The 15578-nt window shown below is 40.6% G+C and overlaps 1 protein-coding gene across 4 annotated transcripts in view; it reads right to left on the bottom strand.

Moving 5' to 3' along the window:
- The window catches only part of MAPRE2 (microtubule associated protein RP/EB family member 2), a 159939-nt gene that overhangs the window by 105355 nt on the left and 39006 nt on the right, over positions 1-15578 (bottom strand). Inside the window, exon 2 of one of the 4 annotated variants that reach the window (XM_027576018.2) lies at positions 11809-11864. The exons of the other annotated variants lie outside the window; for them this stretch is intronic. The gene's annotated coding sequence lies outside the window, so the exon portion shown is untranslated. The remainder of the gene's footprint in view (positions 1-11808; positions 11865-15578) is intronic. 4 annotated transcript variants of the gene reach the window in all.

Here is a 15578-nt window from a genome sequence, read left to right as displayed (position 1 = left end):
AACCATTCTCCTGTTTAGCCCTAGGGAAAAGGAGAGGGCAAATTTCACTTTGGGAAGGAGGATGCAGGACACAGGGGAAGTGCAGAAAAGGCAGGAAGGTGGAGGAAAGAGTCTACTCCTTCCAAATCCGATTGAGTGTGGGAAGGAGATGAAAGGTGGAAAAAGCAGGTCTCCAAAGAGAGATATTAGAGAAGTTTGGCTTTGTTCTCAGCCTTAGGGCCTTACTTTGGCCCCATTTGAGACTCTGAGAAATAACCACCTCAAGGAGTCTCTCCCCACCACCTCCCTCCCCAATTGGGCAAGGTAAGCCCCAGCACCATAAAGACTAAAATCAGTGGCTTGGTATGGCTAGGCAGAAGGGTTAGGGAGAGGAAAGGATGTCTAAAAAATTGAACAATCACCCAAGAATTGGAGCTATTCAAAGACAGTCGAAATTGCAAGAGGCTATAATTCTAAGAATTGGCAAGTTTAAAACCATTTGTTTCCCCACCTCTCAGGACAGTGTGAGGACAGTCACATAAATCAATTATAGAAAAAATAACTATGCTAAAGCATCTACGAACATCTGACTCTGGATTAAGGTTTTGTCTTATGTACATAGGTGTTTCTAAAAGAAATTATATGCAGACCATACATCTCCAACTGCCCTATGGAGAAATGGCTCCTCTCATCAAGCATCATGATTAAAATTGGGGCTCTGGAGCCAGGCAGACCGGGGTCCCCTGCTTGGTCTCACTACACGCCGGCTGTGTGACCTTAGCAAGTTGCTTTGCATCTTCAAGATCTGGTTTCTTCATTTTCCTCACCTAGAAAGTAGGTGTAATGGTACTGGTTTCATACGGTTGCTGTGGAGATTAATTTATAGAATATATTTAAGGCAGTTAACATAGTGTCTGGCATAAGACAAATGCTCTGTAGTAGTAAATGTTATTTTAAAACAACATGTAAGGCATACTCTTGTGTATTAGAAACTGGTACGATAAGAAGAGAAGTCCCAGGCTCGGTCCTCGAGGAACTCATAGGGTTGTAGTGAGCAAGATAAAAATACCAGCAATTATGATACAACAATAATGCTGTAATAATAGCACCATATTGGGTGATACAGGCCTACAGAAGATGAGCACCTAATTCAGAAAGGAAATTAGGAAGTGGGTCTGAAAAGTTCCCCTGAGGAAATATCACCTAAGCCTAATGAGTAATAATTATAACCTTTTTGTTCACTCCCTGTGTGCAAGATAGAATATAAGATCCTTTAGGGTAGGAGCTCCAACTGTTTTGTTCACTGCTATCTCTGCAGCTCCTAGAATGGAGCCTGGCAGCCAGTAGGCACTAAATGAATACATAATTCATTCAGTTATTCAATAAATACCTAATTTGATTCTCACAAAAACCCTAATGACAAAATTGAGGCAAAAAGAAGAAAAGCAACTTGTTCAGTATTAGACATCAGGTTTTCTTGGCCCCAAAGTTCTGATGCTCATCCATCAGGCTGTGTGGCATTTAAAATAGAAATGGTAGTGTAGGGGGAAGATAAAGGATTTCTCAAGCAGATATACTTAGGTACAGAGATAGGAAAGGATGTGAGGTCTCTGGGAAACAGCAATTTATTACTATGGACCAAGAGCAGGTTACACAGGAGATAGGGCAAGGACTAGGTACAGAACAGTACCATGGCCCAGCTAAGGAGCTTGACCCTAATTCTGAAGGTGTTTTAGAACCATGAAGTGTGGGGCGCCTGGGTGCCTCAGTCCTTAAACGTCTGCCTTTGGCTCAGGTCATGATCCCAGGGTCCTGAGATCGAGCCCCGCATCAGGCTCCCTGCTCCGTGGGAAGCCTGCTTCTCCCTCTCCCACTCCTCCTGCTTGTGTTCTCTCTCTCGCTGTCAAAAAAAAAAATAAATGAAATATAAAAAAAAAAGAACCATGAAGTGCTTTAGGGAGAGAAATTAATGGTGAAATTTGCACATCACAAAGGTCTGATGCTAGTAGTGTGAAGACTGTATCAGAGAAGACTAAAATGAGTCAGTGATGAAGGCCTAAATTCAAACAGTGGCCAAGGGGCTGTAGAAGAAGGCAGATCTGAGCTCTTCAGAGGATCTAATGCTTAGAATTTTTTGACTAACTGGATGTGGGCACCATCACTGATGGAGGTTATGGGGGGGTAGTGAAGGAGAAAGACATTCCAGATGAATCCCAAGTTTATGGCTTGGGTGACCAAGTGGATAACGGTATCATTTATCAAGCTAGGAAATACAGATTGAATTGCCCTTCTGGAAGAAAGATTCTCAATGTGTTTGGACATAGAGAAGTAGTTCTAGGACATCTGAATGGTGAGAATGAGCGGTTACTGGGCTTCACACATAGCAGGTGTTCATTAAATACTTGTTGACTAAGGGAATATATGGGTCCTTGAGTTTATTTGGTATTTTTGACTTGGAGATACATTGGATTTGGAGGAAATTATCTCATAGGTCATAATTGAAGCGGTGGATGTTGGTGCCCTCAGAGAGGAAGAGAAGGCTTGGCATGGAACTCTTTAGAAGCCCAAGGATACAAGATAAGCCTGCAAAGGAAGACTGAGGAGGATTTTTGCCTCGTGGGGCAAATCAAAGACGGAATGGTTTCGCTCTCCCCAAGAGAGAAACAAGTTTTAGAGAGCAGTCTCTCAGGCCAAACGTCACAAAGTTTGAATCCTATAAGGGCAGAAGAGGGTTTCCTGGATTTGGTGAGCTGTTCTCAAAGATATTTTTTAAGAGGTTGTCTTAAGAAGTCTGAAGAAAATAAATATTCAAGTAGGGAGAACTGTAATTCTCTGCAAAATCACTCATTCTGACTAATCCAAGATCTTCAAAGAAGGAGGAGATATTAAACCAAGATTCATACATGGTATTGGAAACTAACTAGAATCAATAAGTATTTGCACTAAAAAAAAAAAGTTCCCAGCAATATCCCTTCAATATGTTCATTAATGAGTACCTGTTAGGCACCAGATAAATGGACCCTTCTTCTGAGCTCCCATTCTAGTGGGGCCACGACCCCCCCCATTGCTAAAACAAATATTTAAAATGCATGCTTAGAGAGCAGGATCACTAAGGCAGACCCGGAGGACACAGAGCCATAAGAACAATAAGCAAAAAAGGGAAACCATCAGATGTCTCAAAACCCAGGTCCACTCGAGGAAGATAGAACTGGGCACCAACACAGATTTTAATTTTCAGAGTTCCTAGGCTATGACACAATCACGTTTCTCTGGAGACTTCAGCCAGTGAGCACCACCAAAGTCACTGTCTCTCTGTGGCTCCCACATGTGGACAGAGATTTTGTATCATCTTGGATTTGAGAAATCCAAGAGACGATAGCAGAGAAGATATGAAATCATTAGCCAGGAATGGATGTTCATCTTGATTCCAACCCAGAAGCCCCTACTCATCACAAATGCCTTTCCAGGTGAAAACGTGTTCACTGAAGTTGATAATAGCTGCTGTCAAAGGCATTCACAGCTGTCACAGCACTTTAGATGGGGGCTTCCTTAGATTGTTATCACCTGTGATTGCAGACAGACTTCCACTTAGCAGTCACATCGCTGCCCTGGGACAAGTAATTTCTCCCATGTGTATGTTCCAGGACATTTTCCAGTAGAGAATGACAGGGACAGGTTATCAATCAAGGGCTTAAAATATGTTCCATATCCAAAATGATAGCAGTGGAATAAATACACAATTAACCAGCCAGTGGTGCTGGCCCTGACATTGCAAGGATGGCATAGAAATGTATTTGGGCTTGGTTCTTGTCTTGTTCACTGCTTTTAACCCCAAGGCTAGCATATTTTATTAGTTCTTTCTTTAGATCTGATGAGAATTTTAGGGTATGTAGATGCCTCCTGGTTTTTAGTAATAGCATTTTACTTAAAATTGGTGGATTTCCCCCCACATGAAGCCCCCTTCAAGGCCAACCTAAAAGGTGTGCTCATCCATGACTCACTTTTGAGATTGTAGATTACTTATCAGCCATATTTTTATAGCTATGCTGATATGTTCACGCAGAATTTTGCAAGTGTCCTCCCTATCTGCTAGTAAAATAGCAAGGTTTCTGTAATGTCAAGACACAGAACATGCCACTGCCTAAGATGTCTCTGTGTGCTGGAGTTTTCTAATTTGCTTTTCCTTGGATTTTCTCAAGCTTGGACTTAATTTTGTGGAATAATTCATAGAACATGATGGGAATGTAATTTAAAAACACTCAGAGCATTATGATTTCTGTAATCATTCAATCAAACCTGTGCAATGTGAGTCTATTAAATAAAAATGTGCTTTTGAATTATACCAGCTGGCTGAATTTAAGAGCCTTAAATATGTTTTCCATAAAAATACAATGTTATAAATGTTAATTGGAGAATGTATTATCACAGAAATATAGAAAATAGAGTAACCATGCCTGGGGAAACAGGAAAAGCTTCACCAAGGTAGCGATATTTGTATCAGTGCTCAATCATTCAATAAATATTTATAGACCACCTACTATGTACCAGGAACAATTCTAAGCACTGGAAATACAGAAATTGACAAAACAGATGAGATTCCCTGCCCTCATGGAACTTACACCTGAGTGAATGTGTATGTCACAGGATAGAGGAATAGTAAGAGAGGAGTTCAGAGAGGTAACAGAGGGACCAGAATGTACAGGGCTCTGAATGGCCACTGTAAAGAGTTTGACTTAAAACCAAAGTTAGAAACCACTTATTTGTAGAAGTGTTAGCAGCATCTGCTGACAGAGATATGGAATTTTAGCAATGACAACAATAGCAATAGCAACACCTAACGTTTATTCAATCCTTTTTGATGGGCCAAGTGTTATGCTTTAATTGTGCAGGTATTTTAGTCCTCAGAAACTTATAAGGAGCGATTTTAAATCTCCCTTGTCAGAGGAGGTAACTAGTTAAAAATAACTTAGCCTGATCACCAGCCAGGAAGTGGCAAAGCTGGGCAGGAACATACCTGCCAGGCGTCAGTCGTCATTCTTATTCACTAACAACAACCTGCCTTCTAAAACCTGAGTGTAAGAATGCAGAATCTAAGGTTTGGGAATAGCAGGGATGAGACATCAAACATCAGAAGGATGTGGAGGCAAGGGACGTAGACTGCTGCCCTGAAGGCAATTAATTCGGTCCAGAGGGTAGGGAGGTAAAGCTGTACAGAAGAGCACTACCCATGGGACTAAGGGATTGGAAGAAGTGGAAGGATATGGGTAAGGAAAAGACGGGGGTGGGGTGGGAGGAGGAGATACCAGGTTAGTAGTATATATGATTAATAGAGAAAAATAATTTTCTTACCCTTATTGATAGTAATTAACTTTTTTCCCTGAACAAACCTCAACTATCAATGCCCATTTCTTTGATGTCTTATGGAGGGGAAAGAAGACTACAGGCGTTTTTTGTTTTTTTTTTGGTACTTGTTTCCAAAGTTAAATCTGCTTTCATTTTCACTATGCCAAGACTGTTGTAATTCAACCATCCAGCTACAGACATGCCTATTTGAGTGCTCTTACGGAAATGTATCTGAGCCCAAGTTCATGAAATTCCTTAATTTCCTTCCCCTCTTTTATTTCCATGTTTAAACCGAGTACATCTTGTTGAACTGACTGGGTAGGACAAAAGGCATCTTGGGCTCAACTGGGTGGCAAGAGAAATGAAGAGACTGTAGGTACCATTAACAAATAGTCTTCCAGAAGGCTCAGAAGCTTTCAAGAGAGGATTTCCTTAGGGCTCCCCAAAGTCAACTAACCCATTTGGTTTTATTTCTGACTTTGATATTAAAAAGTTCAAACTTGAGTCAAGGGACTCACGAATATAAACGTGAAGCCAGGAGCCAGGGTACATGGGTGATGAAGAGATAGTAGTTCGAACAGATATCAGCGGCCTTCAGAGTTTCAGAGCCGCCCAGAACTCAGGCTACCAATGGCAACCAGGGACACTGGGAGGGTGGGTCTTCCGGAGCCTGGGGCTTCTCTGTCAAGTCTGGTGTACACGGCAGCAGAACTGTGGCTCACTGATGTCTCCTCTACAGTGGAGAACATGAGGCCAGCAGCTGGGAAGCAGTGTGAGTAATGGAAGAGAAATTCCCCAATTTCTGACCTCATCCAAATAAAATTTTTAAGAAGAAAATTAAAGAAGCTAGTTCATTAAAAAAAAAAAAATGCAACTGGAAATCACAGAGACTGTTTCTATCAGAAATGGTTTAATTAAAGCCTATACTTTGTTTTTTCAAGAGCTTATAAGGCCAAGTACCGTCACGTCCTCAATTCACATTTACTGAACATCTCCAGAACATGAACATGAAGGGTCTAACTACAGAGTATAGCACATGAAGACAAAGGGTCACCTTCAACTAGCTTCCATTTAATTTCTCTATGAAGTTATCAGATTCTTAGGAAATACAAAAGGATCTTAGTCTCAACAACATATGGAAAGTCACAATGAGTTAATAGCTGATAGAACTACAGTCAATTCTTGGGACTAGCTCTCCTACACCGCCTGCCTCTCATACCCTCCCCCAAACCCCTAAGTCCAGTCTTCAGAGGCAGGGGAGAATCCTATCAGCCTTCAAGGATGCAATGGGATCATTATAAACAAGAAGCAATGGCATGTCTAGTGAGTTTTTATTAGTCTTGTCTTCCCATCCTTCTGGGAACTATTCCTTCAAACCTTATGATTCTAGTAGAGTTTGCCAATTATAATATTCCATCTTCTTGACCCTAAAGATTGGTTGAGTTAGGCCTATGATCAAGCTATTTAGGATATTTCCCTAGCATTAAAAAAAAAAAAATTTAAAGCTGTAGTGTGTGTGTGTGTGTGTGTGTGTGTGTGTGTGCGCGCGCGCGTGTGCGCGTGTGTGTGTCCCTGTGTGCTGGGGGCGGGGGCAGAGATAATACCCTCCTTACTGAAGATATCACTTTAGAATTGAGAAAATACAGTATAAATTGTGGGGCAGAAATAAATGCATCCAAATCAGAAAGAAGTAAAATTGTCACTATTTGCAGATGACATGTTACACAGAAAACCCCTGAAGACTCCATGAAAAACCTTAGAATACATGAATTCAGTAAAGTTGCAGGGTAAAAAATTAATATACAGAGCTGGTTGCATTTCTATACACTGATCAACTATAAGAGAAATTAACAATATCATTTAAATGGCATCACAAAGAATAAAATACCTAGGAGTAAATTTAACCAAGGAGGTGAAAGACTATACACTGAAAACTCTTAAGACCCTGATGAAAGAAACTGAAGACACAAATAGGTACCCCATGCTCATGGATAATATTGTTAAAATGTTCATACTATCCAAAGCAATCTACAGATGTGATGAAATCCCTAATCAAAGCTTCAATGGCATAAATAAAAACAAACAAATCCTAAGATTTGTATGGAATCACAAAGACCCAGAATAGACAAAGCAATCTCAAGGACAAAGCTGGAGACATCACACTTCCTGAGGTCAAACTGTATTATAAAATAGTACTAATCGAAACAGTATGGTGCTGGCACAAAAACAGACACATAGATCAATGGAACGAGTAAGAGAGCCCAGAAATAAACCTATATATATATAGGTTTTTTAAAAGATTCACTTATTTTAGAGAGTGTGCATGGTGGGGGAGGCGTGAAGGGGGCACAGAGGCAGAGGGAAAGAAACTTGAGCTGACTTCCTGCCTAGCACAGAGCCCCATGTGGGGCTCCATCCCACAACCCCAAGATCATGACCTGAGCCTAAATCAAGAGTAGGCCACTCAACCAACTGAGCCACCCAGGCTCCCCTGTAAGATTAATTTATGACAAATGAGGCAAGAATATACAATGGGGGAAAGGACAGTCTCTTCAATAAATGGTGTTGGGAAAACTGGATAGCTACATACATTAGAATGAAACTGGACCCCTACCTTATACCATACAGAAAAATGCATAATAGATTGCACACTTAAACATAAGACATAAAACCTTAAAACTCCTGAAGGAAACACAGTGGTTAAGCTCCTTGATGTCAGTCTGGCAATTATTTGTTGGATTTGACAACAAAGCAAAGGCAACAAAAGCAAAAACAAAGAAGTGGGACTACATCAAACTAAAAACCTCCTATATAGCAAAAGGAAACCATCAACAAAACGAAAAGGCAACCTATAAATAGGAGAAAATATTTGCAAGTCATATAAATACAGGGTTATATATAAAATATATATTTATATATAAAATAAGGGGTTAATATCCAAAAAATATAAAGAACTCATATAACTAAACAGCAAAAAATAATCTGATTTAAAAAATGGAGAGGAACTAAAGAGACATTTTTCCAAAAATGACATACAAATGGCCAACAGGTACCTGTAAAGGTGCTCAGCATCACTAATTATGAAGGAAATGCAAATCAAAACCATGATGAGGAATCACCTCACACCTGTTAGAATGGCTGGTATCAAGGAGATGAGAAATAAGTGTTGGCAAGGATGTGGAGCAAAGGGAATCCTTGTCCACTATTGGTGAGAATGTAGATCAGTACAGCCAATCTGGAAAACAGTATGGAGTTTCCTCAAAACGTGAAAAATAGAACTACTCTATAATCCAGCGATTCTACTTCTGGGTTGTGTATGGGAAGAAAATGAAAACACTAACTGAATAAATATCAGCACCCCTATATTCATAGCAGCATTGTTTACAATGGCTAAGACATGGAAGCAACCTATAATGTCCAGACAGGTGAATGGATAAAGAAAACATGGTATATTCTACCCCCCAAAGTGGAATATTATTCAGCCATAAAAAACTGAGATATATTGCCATTTGGGACAATGTGGACGGACCTTGAGGGCATTATACAAAGCAAAGTAAGTCAGACAGAGAAAGACAAATACCATATGATCTTACTTGTCTGTGGAATCTAAAAAAGCCAACCAACCACAAATCCGAGATACAGAGAGCACTGGGAGGTAGGTGAAATGTGTGAAGGGAGCCCAAAGGTACAAAGTTCCAGCTGAGGATGTAATGTACAACATGGTGACAGTAGTAATATTGTATTGTACATTTGAGGTTGAGGGCGTAGACCTTAAACGTTCTCATTTTCAAAAAGAAAAAAAAAACCAGTTGTAACTATGGTGATAGATACGAACTAGACTTATTGTGATCATTTCCAATATATACAAATACTGTGTTGTACACCCAAAACTAGTACAATGTTATATGTCAATTATATCTCAATTTTAAAAAAGAAAATATAGTATAAACTGTATATTTACTGTATTTTGCAAGGAGAGGTAGAAAGAGGTCATAGTTTGGATTAATAGACTCAAATTTGAATCCAGATGCCGGTCCTTAAAAGTTAGTAAACTTGGCAAATTACTTCTCTTAGCCTCAGCTTCATCCATAAAATGGGGTATACTAAGATTCACAAGGTAACGCTTTGAGATCTAAAGCTCGTTTTTGCTTTATCTACTGAGACCATAATTGTTTACCCTTTTCCCTTCAGAGGTTTGATCTATTTCTCCTCCCCTTGAATGGAGGCAGGCCCTGTGGCAGCTTTGAGGAATAGATTTTGAGCAACAGATTTTATTGGCATTAAAATGATGCCAACTAGTTCCTAGCCTAGACTTTGCAATGACTAGCAGCTCCTTGTCTCTTGGAAGCCAGCTGCCCTATAACAAGTTCAACTCCCCTCTATCACCGTGCTGTGGGAAGTACAAGCCATGTGGAGAGGCCCCAGAGGAAGAGATCATGGGGAGGAGGAGTGACAGGGAGGGGTGGGGAATCCACAGAGTTCCAAGGACCATGACTGAAGAAGCATCCTCTGGCCCCAGCCACCACAGCTAATGGTGACCCACTATGTGGGTCAGGGATAAGTTGCCTAGCCAAGACCTTCCTGAATTCCCGATCCACAAAACCTTGAGCTATAACAAAATTGTTAAGTTTATGAGTTTGGGCATCATCTGTTATGCAGTAATATAGATAACACCAACACCCTGTTGGTTCTCTATTGCTGTGTAAGGAATGACTTAGGGGGTTAAAACAACAGTCATTTTATTATCTTTTATTCTCCAAGCTGACCAGACACACTAGGTGGTTGTCAGTTATGATCTCTTGTGCATTTGTAATTAGGATGGCTGACCACCGAAGTCATCTTAATGGCTTCCTCAGCCTCACAACTGGGGGGTCGATATTGCCTTTTTGGTTGGGACCTCAGCTGGGGCTCTGGTAGAACACCTACAAACACCTCTCCCCATGGCTTGGGCTCCCTCACAGCATGGTGGCTGGATTCCAAGCATGATCATCCCTAAAGAACAGGCAAAAGAGCATGGGGTTTCAGAATCTACTCTTGGAAGTCTCAAAGCTTAACTTCTATCATACTTTGCTGGTCAAGGGAACCCAGATTCAAGAAGGGATATTGACTCCAACAGAATCATAAATGGGAGGAATGTCAATATCACACTATAAGAGAAACGTGGTGGGGGGAGCTATTGTGGCAGCCATTTATGAAAAATACATTCTGCCACACTCACCCTGTTCTACCTCCTTAACTCCCCATTTCTTCCACACAGCGTTGTTAAAAGAATTTAAAGTGTGTGTGTGTGTGGGGGGGACAGTGCTCAAGTACTGAGTTTCAAAATACACTTTAATGCCCATGGCATGGAGAAAAACCTGAAGAAAAATTTGTGAGCCTCAAAAGTCTGATTTTCAAGTATCAAAGGCTTAAGATCCTCAAATGATTCAGAACTTAAAGTTCATGCTATAAATCACAAGACCACATTACTAGTTGGAGACTATTGAGGTAGGAGGCTGGTGAGTGTCCCTGAGAAGGGATCCTGCCCTCTCTCCTAGTCCCAGGCATGACTCAAGTCAATTTGGGGATTTGCAAGTAGAGGGAACCTTTTGCCTTGTGTCTGGAACCCTCAGGGAGGGGCAAAGCCACACAGAGCTTTCCAACCCACAACACAGGAACAAGAGGGGGCAGATGTCAGTGAATGCCTTAGTAGGATATGGACTTTCTGCAGAGGCCAAATATTTCTGGAGAGGGAGAACATACCTGGCCCCAAGTGGTAGTGATAGAAACATCAGCAGAAAATAGACATTGTCTGCTGAACCAAGCACGTTTCCCTGAGGGAAAGTTGCCGTGAGTACAACTCGAAAATTCAGATCTCCATTCAGTTTTCCAGAAGCACCTTGTAAAAATGTGGTGTGGTGTCTAGTCATCACCACACTCCCTCACTTACTGAATAAGCAGACCAGAGGCAGAAGCAGAAATTAGGCTGGCGCCCTTGCTTTGGATGATGCACAGTGCATTTAATGAGGAAGCTTCTCTTTTACTTGGCTCCCCACCCCTTGTCACCTCTCCTGCTTGAACTGGACCCATATCCAGCACTCAGCTGTGACGCCTCAGCATCTTTGCCCCACCCCCACCCCGTCTGATTTGGTCACCCTATCTGTTCATTTCACAGTGAGACATGAACCATGAGACACACAGTTCCCTCCCTTTTCTTCTGCCACTCCTCACATCCCACTGCCCACCTACTACTTCATGCCTAGATTATGAGACTCTTGAGAGGTTTCCTCGCTTCCTTATATACTTATTTCTCAAGGCTTCTGACCTATCACCCCAAGAGCTATCTTTTGTCCCTTCTTTTTCAAAGGTCTTCACTGGTTTCCTCTCACTTTCAGGATAAACATTCAAAGTTTTACTTTGGATACTGAAGTGCCCCAATACAATTTAACTACCCTGAGAAACCTATCCCTCACCATATATAGGAAGGGTGGGATTTAATTTGGTTACCTCTTAACCTGGCATGCTAGTTCTGCCTCCTGGTATCAGCATGAGAAAAGACTTCCCTGTGTGGAATAAGCAGAGAGAAGAGCCTGTAAATATTTGTTTTGAATCCTTCACATACGCTCTTGTAGAGATAGATTCTTCCCTCTGATTATTGCACTGGGCTAGGTTCAGTGGGACTGCTAGACCTCTCAGCTACCATTTGAACATAACTTCAGCTTGCCTCACGATAAAGCGAGGAAGAGGAGGGCAGCAACTCAGGTCAAATGAATTATGATGTAAATGTAACAGTATCTGAGTTGTCCTCTCTTTAGAGTCCCTCTCCATCCAGAACATTCAGGACGAGGAGAAAAGCCAGGAACATTTATCTACCATCTCATCTTCACAACAGCACTGACTAATCAGATTACATCATGAAAGTCAGAATCCCTGTTTTCAGCAAATTAAAATATTGGCTTAAAAAATTCACAGGCAGGGGCGCCTGGGTGGCTCAGTTGGTTGAGCGTCTGCCTTCGGCTCAGGTCATGATCCTGGAGTCCCGGGATCGAGTCCCACATCAGGCTCCCTGCTCAGCGGGGAGTCTGCTTCTCCCTCTGACCCTCCCCCCTCTCATGCTCTCTCTCTCTCTCTCAAATAAATAAATAAAATCTTTAAAAAAACAATTCATAGGCAATTCTTGCTTGGAAGAAATAAGGAAGCATAGTGTTGCTATTTCCTATGTTCAAAGCTATGCAGAGGGGAAGCTCTGAGGCTGGATGACAAGTCCAAGAAACGTTTCTCTGGCTGGTCACTTACATTGGGACACAACCTGCTAAGCGGCAGTCTCGCATTCTGCATGCAAAACACTCGACTCTGGGTAAAGTAAACCCTCCCACAAGTGGTCTCCTCCCACATTCACATTACTTGAGAAGAGTTCCTGAAGATTGGACATAGCTCTGTGGAGCTGAGCCAATAAACTTCACAGCAGTTACGAAACATTTGCAAATCCACGCTTAGGTCATGCCTTGCGCAAATACTATATAAAGGACACATTCACGTCAAGAAAAGCAACGTGGCTTTGCTAATGCTGGTCAAGATGAGCAGCTTGATTTGGCTAAGATGACTGAAGAACCTTTTGGGGGGGGGGGGTTGTTTCCTAATTAGGCGATTCTAGGATGTATAGTTAACCGGGACTACTTTCCAGATTTTATTTTCTCCAATCCCCTTCCTCCAAGCAAAAAAATAATTTACTTCCCTCTTCTAAATCTATCGCTTTAGCCATTCACAACATGGAAGGCAAGAACCCAACCACAAACCAAAACCAAAACAATCTGTTTGACCTTTCAGAGCTTTTTCACACTGATTTTTACCTGGCAAAACACAAGGCCCTCCAGCAAGGGGAGATGTGGCCATCCGAAGTATTACATTTACTAAAAAGATCTTTTTTGATTCCCCTTGAATATCAGTCAGGCAAATGTGAGAGCCAAGTTTTCTGTGTGATTTTACACATAATTATCCGTCTCTGCAAAATGGGAAACGGAAGCTCAGTGAACTTTTGGATTCTGTTCCAAAGATCTTGAGAAATTTTATTAATCTTGAGATTGTTTCCAGTCCTAAAGAAAAGTTATACAGTTCTAGGAATTGAAATAGATTTGTGTAAAATGCTTTGTTCTTTTGCAGTTGGAAAAAGGTGGCATTTTAGTCGGAAGGCCTTCAGCAAATAATTACAACAGATAATCCGTGAGTGAGGAAGGGTGTCAGGCTGTGAACCAGGAGGACCTGCAGAGTGCATAGTTTACCAAAGGGTTTGGAAAAGAACTCTAGTCTTCCCAGCTTCGACTTAGGTGTTTAAAAAAACTTGTCGTAAATAGGATAAAGTAAATACGATCAAGCCCAGAAGTTGCTAAAATCCCGGCTCAGGGTAGCAGAGCAGGATTAGAAGCTCACTGAAAACTCAAATATTCAGAGCCCTGGAGTTTTGAGAGCTTCTAAAGCGGTAAAACCTGGCCTCTTCCCCTCCAGCCACAAATCCAATCACTGTCAAGACAGGATAGAGCCAGTATCCACTGTTAACCTGAAGCATCCGATTCTTTCTTGATCTGAAAGTTTTGACCAAACAAGTGCTATTTGGCTTATTCTTTCCTGTGGTCCACTGTGGTTTTGTAGTGTGATGTATTTGACACTTATGATTAAATAAAAAAAAATTGGGGTTATCCCATTATGACAAATAGTTGACCGTATGACAAGTATCACTTAATAATATGGCCACATTTTCATCTCTTGGCCAGCCTAGAGAAATACTACTACTGGATAAGGAACAGCAAAGCATCAGGAAGTGTAACAAGTATATTATCCTGGGTGTCATTTTGTCCATAGCTTCAGTTCAGACTACTCTTATCAAGGAGTCTGAAAATATTATACATCTTTGCTTTATTCCCTTAAAAACAAACAAAAAACTAACAAACAAAAAAACCCCCATCCTGTTCAATTATTTACCAACCATCAAATCCTACCCATTCTTCTCCAATTGCCTTTCAATTTTTCTTTGTTTCCATAATCATGTCACCTGAGCTACAGGCAAACGTGAAAACTTCCAAGAGTCCATCTGTGCTGTCTTTTCAATCCTCTTAACATAGGGGACTATTCGTAATTTGTGGAACACGCAGAAGAATTTGAGGACATACAGAATGCCTCATATTAAAAGCAAACATCTCTTACTACTTTCCCTTACCCCCAGTCCCATTTTAAGTAACTAATCTTTTTGAACTACTTCTGTTTTTAATTCTTCTGGAGTTACAATTGTAGTTCTAAAAATTCAGGTATGTTCTATTCTTAATGTATCAACATAGTATTTTCTACTCTGAAAGAAATTCAACACTTCTATTGCTTCTCGCCTCTTTCAATTATTGGTAATATTTTGAATTATTCCCGTGGTTACCATTACGACTTTAAGCTACGTTCTTAAAATCCTATTTCTTGACTCATTCCAAGGAGCATGACCTATCGACTCTCCATTTTAGGTCTCTCTGCGAACTTTTCTGCTTTTAATTTGCATGACTCTACCAGTAGGTCTCCTTTATTCTTAATATTTACATTATGTTCTGTGACTGTATTTAAGGCTTCCTTGTTTTGACTGTAGATTGCTTCTAAGCTTGAAGTGTGGTAAATGGCACTTATGATCAGGTCATTTCTTCTTTCCAAAAATCAAGTGGTATCACCTTTCATAGAGAAAGAAATATAATCTCATTACATCTTGCAATCAGAAGAATATTCTTACAAAACCATCAAGGTCAAATGGATTATCTTTCCACAGGCCATTAATTGTTCAGAAGCATGCCTCATTTTAAAGTTGAATCTTACTTTATGTATTTGACCTATCTGTATCTACATAGTTTTCCTAGAGATTTTAACTATTTTTTCCGAGAGAAGAAACCTATAACTATCATTGTATGATAAAGAACACTCAGATTTGAACTCTAAATTTATAGTAGAATCTGACTTTTTTCTGCAAGACCTTCCTCATGGAACCCACTAATTTAGGCCAATTGCTTTGCTATTATTGTTGGCATCTTGGTGTTTCTTATATTTGGACTCCTCTAGTAGTTCCATGGTTTTTGGATGTTATATTAACATTTATCTTTTTCCTCTCCTCTTTTCCTAGGCTATATCTTCAAGTTGTTTAAGAAGAGGGGTAACGTTTTCAAGGCTTCAGGTCAGAAAATGTCTACTTGCTCTCATACTTTATTGATAGTTGGGCTGTGTACAGAATTATAGTTCTAAAATCCATTCCCTCCAAG

This window comes from Zalophus californianus, chromosome 14, assembly GCF_009762305.2.
Source record: "Zalophus californianus isolate mZalCal1 chromosome 14, mZalCal1.pri.v2, whole genome shotgun sequence".
In the NCBI taxonomy this organism is placed as follows: Eukaryota; Metazoa; Chordata; class Mammalia; order Carnivora; family Otariidae; genus Zalophus; species Zalophus californianus.
The sequence above is the reverse complement of the archived record's forward strand: the minus strand, read 5'-3'. Positions and strand labels throughout refer to the sequence as shown.